The sequence below is a fragment of the Arvicanthis niloticus genome, chromosome 11 (assembly GCF_011762505.2).
Source record: "Arvicanthis niloticus isolate mArvNil1 chromosome 11, mArvNil1.pat.X, whole genome shotgun sequence".
Taxonomy (NCBI): domain Eukaryota; kingdom Metazoa; phylum Chordata; class Mammalia; order Rodentia; family Muridae; genus Arvicanthis; species Arvicanthis niloticus.
This window is the reverse complement of record NC_047668.1, coordinates 4754942-4765856: the sequence shown is the minus strand read 5'-3', so window position 1 is coordinate 4765856 and position 10915 is coordinate 4754942.

The following is a 10915-nucleotide window of genomic DNA, read 5'->3' as shown; positions in this document are numbered from 1 at the left end:
CTTGGGTGTCTTAGTATTCAGAGATGATCTTGTAGGTGATTTTATATATAGCATTATATAGGATATAGTAGCCTACCATTATATTAACTATGAAATACTAAATGATAAAAAGAGTAGTGGATGAGGGAATAGGTTGATGAGAGGTAGATGAGGGTAGATTTTAAAACATTTTTTATAAAGATGCTCTTAAATTTTGGCACATAAAAATTCTGAAGGATCACATTAATAGATCCATCTTATGGTACTGGATGTACAGAGGAAAAATAAGTTCTTTGGATAATTAAGTCTCTGGTGAGAAAGTCTAGGACAGCATAACAACTAAAACAAGGATAAGTTAAGAATATAAAAATGTGGATATATATTATTGTTTGGAAACTTCCTTAGTTTATATTTTAACTTGTTTAGTACATAATTTTTTTTTGTCAAGAGCAATTTTTACGTATTTTCTTCATTTGTTATGTTTTGGCTTTCCTTGCCTTTTACGCTCCTTATGTATTTTAAGCTTGAGTTATTGTTTGACCGCCTGATTCAGCTTTACCAGCTTAAGCTTTTTTTTTCTTAAGTTCATTCTTGTTAGGAATAAGTTGTACTGAAAGAGTTAAAAATTTTTAAACCTTCCACAGATGGAGTCAAGAGTGCAGATCATCTTGTTCTGCGCTCTGGGTCCTAGGATACTAGCTCCACAAGACAAAATAGATAAGAGTTCAGAGCTGAGAGTTCAGGTCAGTGTGACCATGCACCATGGATACCAGGAACTTGGCTGACCACAAGATGGCTGATTACATATAGGCTCTTAGAGAATAGCCTGTTCCTTGTACCCTGTCACAAACTGAATAATGGGCTGGGACTTTCCACAGGTGCTCTCTAATAGCCCTCTCTTACTCCCCCTGGGTTGTGGTCCCCCCCACCAAGTTGTGGTTTGGGGCTTTAAATTCTCTCTGTCTCCAAAGCCCCGGGGTCAGACCCCATTGCCCCTGCATGAGCTACAGATCTTGACCTCAGTATACTGATTAAAATATACCTCTTGCTGATTACATTAAGTTCGGTGTCTTGAGGGTTAATGGGCGACCGAGAATTCCCGAGGCTTGGGTGAGGTCCTCCATTTGTGAGGGCCTTACAGTACAACCTCTTTTTTCCTCCTTCTCTTCATCTTGGTGTACTCTTCATACTCTGATACCTAATACCTATTGAAAGGAATAGAAACTTTTTGAGACCCCTAGCAGATAAAGTGGAGCCAGGCCGGCTATGTTCCAGGAACTTAGCTGACCACAATAAGGCAGAACCAAGAATGCAGGTCACCTGGTTCATGAGCTTTAGGTTCTAGAAACCTGGCTAACCACAAAGTAGATGGTTGAGCAAGATTAAATTCCTGAGAAAAACATGTATAGGGTGTTCCCCACATGACTGACTAAATGATGGGCTGGTACTTTCCACTGGTATTCCCCTTCACCCTCTGGTTTGTGTTTTTTTTCTTTTAAATACCCTTCTCTCCTGGGCTCAGGGTCGAACTCCTCTACTCCTGCACTGGTTATGAGTCTCGACCTCAACTGGCTGATCCCGAAATAAAGCCTCTTGTTGTTTGCATCAAGATGGGTGTCTTGCGAGTTATTGGGTGGTCGTGATATCCCAAGACTTGAGTGAGGGTCTCCCTTCTCGGGGGGCTTTCACTATCTTTGTGCATTTGTTGGTGACTTGGTTTTCTCCATAAAGTGATCACTATTTTCCAGGGAGTACTTAGTCTTTTCTCTGTTGAAAACAGAACATTACTTAAGTTGTTTCTTTTTGTTAAATGTTCATATTTATTTTTGTTATTTGACCAGGCCAGCCAAGTCACTCAATAGGTTCTCTAGCACAGGAGTGAGGATTAAAAAGAAAAAAGACAATTAGACAACATTGTAGCATGACCCCAGCCAGTTCTGAGGCTAAGGCAGGTTTATTTTTTTCCCAATCTGCATTTATACCATTTAAATTACATGCAAGTGAAAGATATAGAAAACTTATAAAAAATATAGAAAGTTTTTATGACCCCTAGACCTTGAAGACCCCATACTCGGGAGACCCTTCCTCAAGTCTCAGGAAATCACGACCACCCAAAGATCACAAGAAACCATACCTGGATGCAATCAGCAGAGGTTTATTAGGGAAGAAACCTGGCAGCCAGAGGTCTCACCACACACTTGCACAGGAGTGTGGTTAGACCCCAACATCCAGTCTGTGGAGGGTTTTAAAGGAAAAAACCACAAACCAGGGGAGTGGGGAGGGGGTGAGGGGTTGCCAAGGATACATAACTTGAGAATAGCGAAACATTCCAGAGAAACCCACCCTAAAAGGTTAATGGCCATGGAAATTACTCAGTACAATCATTTTCTCAAAAATGTGGTTTTACCATGTCACTGCCCTACTCTGTCATTTACCAACTATTTATCAACTAGTTTTCACTAGCTCCAGCTGTAAAGCCACAGCCCTGTCATTGTGTTTTTACTACCTGAATGACTTTCATTCTTTACAGCCAGTTCCTGGAACTGGTCTGGCTTGTTTCAGAGAAAAGTTTCCATGTCCCTAAAAGAACTTAAAAAGCATCTATATATGTATATATTCTATAAAATGATTTTTATAATTTTTCATTCTTCAACCTGAGCAAAAGAATTCAGGTTCACTAGTTCCAAAAAGCAGAACTAAATGTAAGATTTTAGGCCTTCACTGCCCCGGGATACATTCCACATTCTGGGAGGGGTACATTATCCCTGAGTCAGAGGACACCTGCTGGATTAACATTCAAGAGAGGAAGGGAGGGGCTAATTAACATTCCTCAGACCTCAGGGAAGAGAACCCCCCTGCGGGTGGGGAAGGCCCAAAGCAGGAAGACACATTCCTGACCACAAAGAAAGATGCAAGTCATCTGGGTGGTTCCAGGAAGTAGCTGACTTTCCACTGTTTTTATGTTATGTTTCCTTGGTTACCCCTTTACTCCCCTCTCCCCGTTTGTATGTCCCCTATATAAGACCGCCCCTGACCAGGCTGTCTTGTCAATTCCTCTGCCCCTGCATGGGTTACGAATTGACCATCAGTTGACTGATCCTGAAATATACCTCTTTCTGTTGCATCAAGAATGGTGTCTTTTGAGTTATTGGGTGGCCGTGAATTCCTGAGGATTTAGGGAGGTCCTCCCTTCATGGGGGGGGGGATCTTACACAAGTATTAAGGTCAGTTCTAGGTTGAGGAACTAGCAATACAATAAATGCAAAGAGTCAAGGAATAAGCAAGGCAATAAGCAAATTCCTGGGATCTCTCCTGTGATCACTGTTTCTAAGGGCTTGTCAGGATGACCAAAATATCTGAGCCTACTTCCCTGTCCTAGCCCACAGTCATATTCATGCTTGAGGCCTACTTCTTTGTTTTAGCCTAAGATTTAGATTCCTGACAGAAATTACTTCTCTGTTTTAGCCTAAAATTAGATTCCTGCCTGAACTTACTTCCTTGTCATGGCCCAATGTCAGATTCCTGCCTGAAGCCCATTTCTTTGTCCTTGGCCAATGTCAGATTACTGCCAAGTGGCCCCAAAAAGCTCTCCACAGTTATTTCTTATACTTAAGTGTTGGGGGCCGACTTTTAGCAGAAAGCGGCTATCAGCTTTGCAGCCATCTTGAGCCATATACCCTGACATGTGACTTGGATTACAATAGCCTACAACAACTGAGCACACTCCAATAATCTTGGTTTAGATACCTTGAGATTAAAGGTGCGTGAGATTAAAGGTGTGTGAGATTAAAGGTGTGTGACTTAAGAGTGTAATTTAGAGATAAGATTTAGAGACAAGACCTAAGGGCATGATTAAAGGTGTGACCAAAAGGCATGGCTTAGAAATGAGACATATAAAAGGCAGAGACAGAACAGAACAGAGAACCAGATACAGCAGAGAGAAGACAGATAGCAGGCACTTGGAAGATAACTTGGAAGAAGTAACTTAGAACTTGGAGGGACTAGGAGCTAGGGACTAGGCACTAGGAACTCAAGACTTAGGACTTAGACTGAAGAATAAACGGGATTGAATTACACTCTGTCTAGTCTGCATTCTTCGAGTCCGTCCTCACTCTCGATCTTGCTGAACCTGCAGACCTGAGCGGCAGCTTGGGCCAGGATACAGTGGCCACCCAAACGTGGGTCGGCCCGGGCCTCAACATTTTGCTTGGGCCTCGACATTTTTTGGCCGCCCCAACGTGGGGCTAGTGTGGACCCCAACACTTAAGGAATTTGTGGTTTTAAAAAATTTATTTATTTTTGTATATATTATATATAACATGTATACACACACACACACACACACCATATTCTGGTCCTACTCATAGCACCCCAACTTCTTATCCCTTTCAACAAGCTCCCTCCCTCTGCAATATCTTCTTTTGTTTTGTGATCCACTGAGTTTAACCAGGGCAATCCTCACAGGAGTGAGTATGAAACCATCCATTAGAGTGCAGGTTTTGAGTTAATGCTTTGTTTAAGTAGCCTTAGAATACCTTTGAGACTCCTATGTTACTATACTACTGAGTAATTTAATGCTTGGACTTTACTACTGTGGGTAGAAAGTGTTCTTTTTGGCAAGTAAGGAAGTTGAGGTACAAATAGATGGATGAAGCTGCTTTAAACTTTTCCAAACTGAGAAATATGGAGTTTCATTGTTTGTATTAAATGTATCTCTCAAGTACTAATCAGAATGAAAAGTGTTCTGCTAAAAACACATTTAACTATTTCTGGAAAACTTGTTCTTTGACTGTTCCTGTGGATATAGGTGTGGTGGTTCTATGCAACTGTTATTTTTTTCTTTGTTCTGTAGTCCTTCACCTTGATTCTATCTTCAAATATCCTGTTTACTTCAAGGAGATCCTTGAGTGAACTGCATAACAATCCGAGGGTTTAAACCTTTTCCTTATTTATTGGCCAGAAGGCACTTTCCTTTCTGTGTGTCAGGTCCTTGCATATTTTAGCATAAGCTCTTTATACTGTGAAATAATACAGTGTGCAAGCAGATGATTTTAGAATGCTGCTTGCTTCAGGGTACAAGCCTTTATATCTCTTTAACAGCTTGACATGAACTCCTGTCACTGGGCATTAAGGCAGCTGCAATATGGCCTGTCATTAACAGTCTCTGCTATTCTGCCATCATAATTGCTGACCTTCGCCTGGCCCTCGGCTGTGAATTAGAATTTCTGTTACAAAGGAATATTAATGAAACAAAGTTAAATTCCTCAGCGGTTTGCAACTGGAATTTAAGGCAGTCTGCATTTAAGTTTTAAAAAGAGAACAGCTTTGAATCTACAAATATTGCTATTATGATGTCAAAGTGATAGGCAGGAGGCAAGAAAGTCATTACACTCAGAAGCTTTGCATTTGAGAATGGAGGGGTAGATGTTTTGTTCAATTTATAAAATGGTGAATTAAATCTTCTATTCTGAAATACCGATGCAAGAATAGAAGACGACTTATCCAAATAAGATACCAAGTGCAGAATTACTTAATGAAAGGCACGGGAGGGAGATATGCACTCTCTTAATGACTAATTACTGTGCTGAATTTAAATAATAAACTAGGTTCGGGCATTACTTCATATGCACGAGCATTTGATGTTAAGTGTACGCTACCCAGTTTTTAACACAGCCTTTTATATTTTACCCAAACCTGAGGACATACCATTTGAATATATTGAGTTACTCCGTTATGTTCCTATAGTGGAAATGAAATAAAGGTTCAACAATATGTTAATTGAAGTGGCATATATATCAGAACAACAATAGAAAAGACTTTCATACTGATAAAAATATGCCTGGCTTTGGGGATTTGATCGTTAGGATGTTTTAAAGGTACTCCATAACTAGCTTTAACACCACACATAAAGTTAGAAATTAAAATTTTAACTCTTTCCTTAAATCTTAGCTTATCATGCTGTAAGGTGGAGAATCTGCTGTGGTGGAATTTGTCATACAGTCTGGAAACTGGATGAAGTCTTTTAAATGGTGTTGGTATATTTTAATATTTTATTTTTAAAAGATAAGAATTTTTATTTGAAGTTCAGGTAATTTCTATGCAATGATTTTCTTTATTGCTTCAGGTAGATGTTTTTACTTTTGAATTTATTTGATCAAGTCTCTCTCTCTCTCTTTCCCCTAAGACACCCCCCCCGCCCCACCCCCCCCTGCGGACAGACAGGGTTTCTCTGTATAGCTCTGGCTGTCCTGGAACTCACTCTGTAGACCAGGCTGGCCTGCAAACTCAGAAATCTGCCTGCCTCTGCCTCCCAAGTGCTGGGATTAAAGGCGTGCGCCACCACTGCTCAAATCAAGTCTTCTTGTTTCTGTCTTTTCCAGATTTGAAGGCCATCACTAATTCACTTATGATCTTGCTAAGGATATTTACCAAGGTAACAAAGGTTGTTCAGAGTTGCTGGGCAATTCATTTGGCCTTGTAGAATAATTTTATACTTCAACATAATTTTATTGCCTCTGGAAATTATTGTTTAACTGAAGATTCACAGAACTTTGGAAAATGGCAGTGGGATACACTCATATATGCAGATACACCATCTATGTATGTCTTCTATGAATATGTTCCATGCACACTGTGCCCTTCCCCCAGCCTTGAGCAGGCCTGAGAGACCTTGTTTACCACAACAGACCAAGTGATAGGATCTAGGTGGAGTTACCCACCTTGGCTGCACAGAACACAGAAGCAGAACTGCCCCTGGGCTTGCCTTGAGACATCTCTGGCCATGACCTAGATTATGGATTATCCCACCCATCTCCGTCTGAAACCAGGAGGGGTTGTGGGTTGTGCCTTCCCCTTTAAATTGAGAGCTGAACATTAAAGCTTTGTCTTGGCTTCATCTCTTCTCGCCCTCCGTCCGTCCCCTTTCATTCCCAGCCCCCTTTTCAGGTGAACCCAGTTGACTTGTGGCTGCTGGCGGCTACAGCACACAATAGAAGATTGATAAAAAATTGATCAATGCTACTATGTTAGTTCAAATGGTATGAAGGAGGCAAAATTGAATATGGGCACTGTATTAGTCAGGACTCTCCAGAGGAACAAAGCTTATAGAATGAATCCCTATCTGTCTGTCTGTCTGTCTGTCTGTCTGTCTGTCTGTCTATCTGTCTAGCTATCTAGCTATCTATGTATGTATCTATTGTCTGTATCTATGTATGTATCTATCACCTGTTTGTCTGCCTGCCTGTCTGTCTGTCTGTCTGTCTGTCTGTCTGTCTCTCTGTCTGCCTGTCTTTTTGTCTATCTAGTGGACTTATTAGAATGACCTACAGGCTGTGGTCCAGCTTGTCCAACAATGGCTGTCTACTAACAGAAGGTTCAAGAATACCATAGTTGCTCAATTCAAAAGGCTAAATGTCTCAGGTATATTCCAGAATCCTGAAGAAGTAGGCTCTGATATCAGCTAAGGAACGGACTTGACAGTGAGAGTGAGGGCAACCAGGTCAAGAGAGCAAGCTTCTTTCTTTTGTGTCCTTTATATAGGCTGCCAGCAGAAGGTGTGGCTCAGATTAAAGGTGGATATTTCCACCTTAAAAGATTCGAATTAAAAATTGCTCTTCTCAGTTCAAATGTTTTAATTAAAAAAGAAAAAATATCCCTCATACATATCTCCACATGCTTGGTTTTAGTTAATTACTGATATAGTCAAGTTAAAAACCAAGGAAAACCATCTTAGGTGCATAAGGTATAGGGCTTGTTCTCAGGCACAACATCCAGAGTCTAGTATCACATGAAAAGAAAGAGAGACTATAACATGTAAGAAAATTTCACACAATGATATAGATTACACATATTTTTCAGATCCACTAGGTTTTAACTTAGTAGTGATGTACCCATGAATTATAATCCTGAAATGTGTTCAGGGTGAATCTGAACCAAAGATCCAACTTACTGCAATGTCTACTTATTTGCTCCAAAGTGGAATCTATTTGCAAACAGTATAATTTTCTTCTTTTTTTGTAAGAGAAAGCAATAGGTTTTAATGTCAACATAGAAAATAAAGGGATTTACTTTTTTTAGCTAAAAGTTTTTTTTTCTCTCTCTCTCTCTACCATTGATTATCTCAGAAATCTCCTGGGATATTTTAGAAATAGATATTTTGGTTAACATCTGATGGATCTGATGATTGTGTTTACTTGATTGGCAATAAACTCTCATTTTCAATCCCAGTTGAAAGGACTGTGATTTTAGAAGCATATAGCATAAAATTTAAAAAAATGGAAAGATCTGTCAACGTATGCAGTTGTCATAGCAGCTTTATAATTATTGCCAATAATTTGGCAATTATTTTGGAACTATAGAAATATTTTCCTTTCTCACTTTGGCAGCTAGCTATAAGGAGAACCAAAGGGAAAATTAAAGAAACACTAGCAAGTGCAGACATATGCTGTTTTTAATTTTAGGCTGGCCATTGTACCACAGTTTCATGGAAAAAATATAAAGTGTAGGGTAGCAATTAATTAGAAATATGATATGAATTAATGAGTAAATGGATGAGGGAAATCTTGATATGGACCAATCCCAGAGCTAATAGTCCCAAACACATTGCCAAGAGAAAGCTAATAAGTAGGCTCTTGCATCAAAGTATAAGAGATAATTCATCCCAGCAGATGAACAATTTGTGACATAAAAATACAAGAAAAATGAAAAACTACAACTTGTAAAACATATAACTCTAATAACTGAGTACAAAGATGTCAAATGAAGTGCTTTGTGGAGCAAATGATTTAAAACATGGCTTTCAAATGAGGTCTCTGTGCTAAAGGGTACGACAACAGTTCAGTGAGGGAAGATGATAGACACTGATGTTCAGTGAGTGAAGACAGACACTGAAGGACCTAAACGGGAGGTGTGACCATATACTTAACAAAGAGGCAAAATATTCAAAAGGTGTCAAACAAAAAGCAGAAGCTTTAAAAAATACATGAAAAAAAATCAGGTGACAGCCTTAGCTACAAACTGTATCAGTTGGAGGAAAAATAACAGAGTTCAGAGACAAGATTTTTGAAATGCTATTGTCAGACAAATGAATAATGAAAAAAGTGAAATAGTGACAAGAAGATACAAGAGCTTTGAGGTACTACTAAAAGATCGAGTATCTGGTGTATTGATATACCTGAGGAAAAAGAGAGCTGCAGGGTGAATAATAGCAGAAAATCCTTAAGAGCACTGACTGCTCTTCCAGAGGTTCTGAGTTCAATTCCCAGCAAGCACATGGTGACTCACAACCATCTGTAATGGGATCAGATGCCCTCTTCTGGTGTGTCTGAAGATAGTGACAGTGTACTCTCATATATAAAATAAATAAAAAGTTAAAAAAATATATTCTCTAAAAAAAAAATAGCAGAAACCCCTCCAAAGCTTAGAAAAGAATGAACACTCAGGGACAAGAAATATTTAGCATCCTAAATCGGCATGACAAGAAAAGAACCTTCAAAATGTTTATAAATTATCAAAAGTGTAAGACAAAGAAAGAATATTACAATCTGCAAAGAGAAGTGCCAAGGAATATTTCAAGGTGAGCACACAAGACCATTAGGCAAAGGGGATTTCCCTGAAAAAAAAAAAAAGTATATGTCAGAGGGCATGGAGTGATATATTTAATATCCTGAAAGAAAATATAACTACCAACCAGAGTTACTATTCCCAGCAAAGCGAGTCTTCACAGTTGGAGTGAAGACCTTCTGTGCTAAGGATGAATGAAAGGAATCCATGATCATTAGATTGAATTACAAAAGATGCTCAAAGGACTCCTACATCTAGAGGAGGAAGAATCTGATGAACATTATCATGAGCACATGTGAATAAAGCCAACTAGAAAAGAAGATGTATAAAACAAATAAGAAAGACTAAACATTACCAATAGGGTAGACCTTTTAATTTATAATATAAACAAGAGGGAGGAAGGCATGAGCAAAATGTATTAAAAATTGTAAAGTAAAAATCAACAAAATGCCAGAGTCAAGTACACACATTCCAAAATAACATAAAATGCAAATTATACCGACTTTAATGTAAACATACACTCTTCATTAAAAAATAGGGTACAATAAATGTTACCTACAAGAAACCTTGACTAGGAAGAAATAAACAGAATGGAAGGTTGAAAATGTTTTATCAAGAAAATGGGATCCCATCCCATGTGCAGTCACCAAAGGTAGACACTGATGTGGATGGCAGGAAGTGCATGCTGACAAGAGCCTGATATAGCTGTCTCCTTAGAGGTCTGCCAGAGGCTGACACATTCAGAGGCCGATGCTCACAGCTAACCACTGATCTGATCAAGGGTTTCCCAATGGAGAAGTTAGAGAGAAGACTGAAGGAACTGAAAGGGTTTGTGGCCCCATGAGGAGAACAAAAATACCAACCAACCAGAGCTCCCCAGGGTCTAAACCAGCAGTCTGGGAGCACATAGGGAGGGACCCATGACTCCAGCTGTACATGAAGAGGAGGATGGCCTTGTCGGGCATAGGTGGGAGAGGAGATTCTTGGTCCCATGAAGGATTAACACCTAGTGGGGGGGAATTCGAGGGTGGGGAGGTGGGAGTGGGGGGGTAGGTGGGGGAATATCTTCATAGAATTATGAGGAGGGGGGTTGAGACAGGAGGTTCCTGGATGGTGAGGGGAAGGGGGGTAAGGGGATAAAATCTGAAATGTAAATATAATATACAATAAAAATAAATTAAAAAAAAAAAAGAAAATTGGATCCTCCCCAGGCAGTATGGACACATGCCTTTAGTCCTAGCACTTGGTAAATCTTCAGGCCTGAGGCCAGCCTGGTCTACATAGTGAGTTCCAGGACAGCCTGGGTTACACAGAGAAACCCTGTCTTGAAAGAAAGAAAGAAGGAAAGGAAGAAATAAAGAAAGGAAGAAAGAGA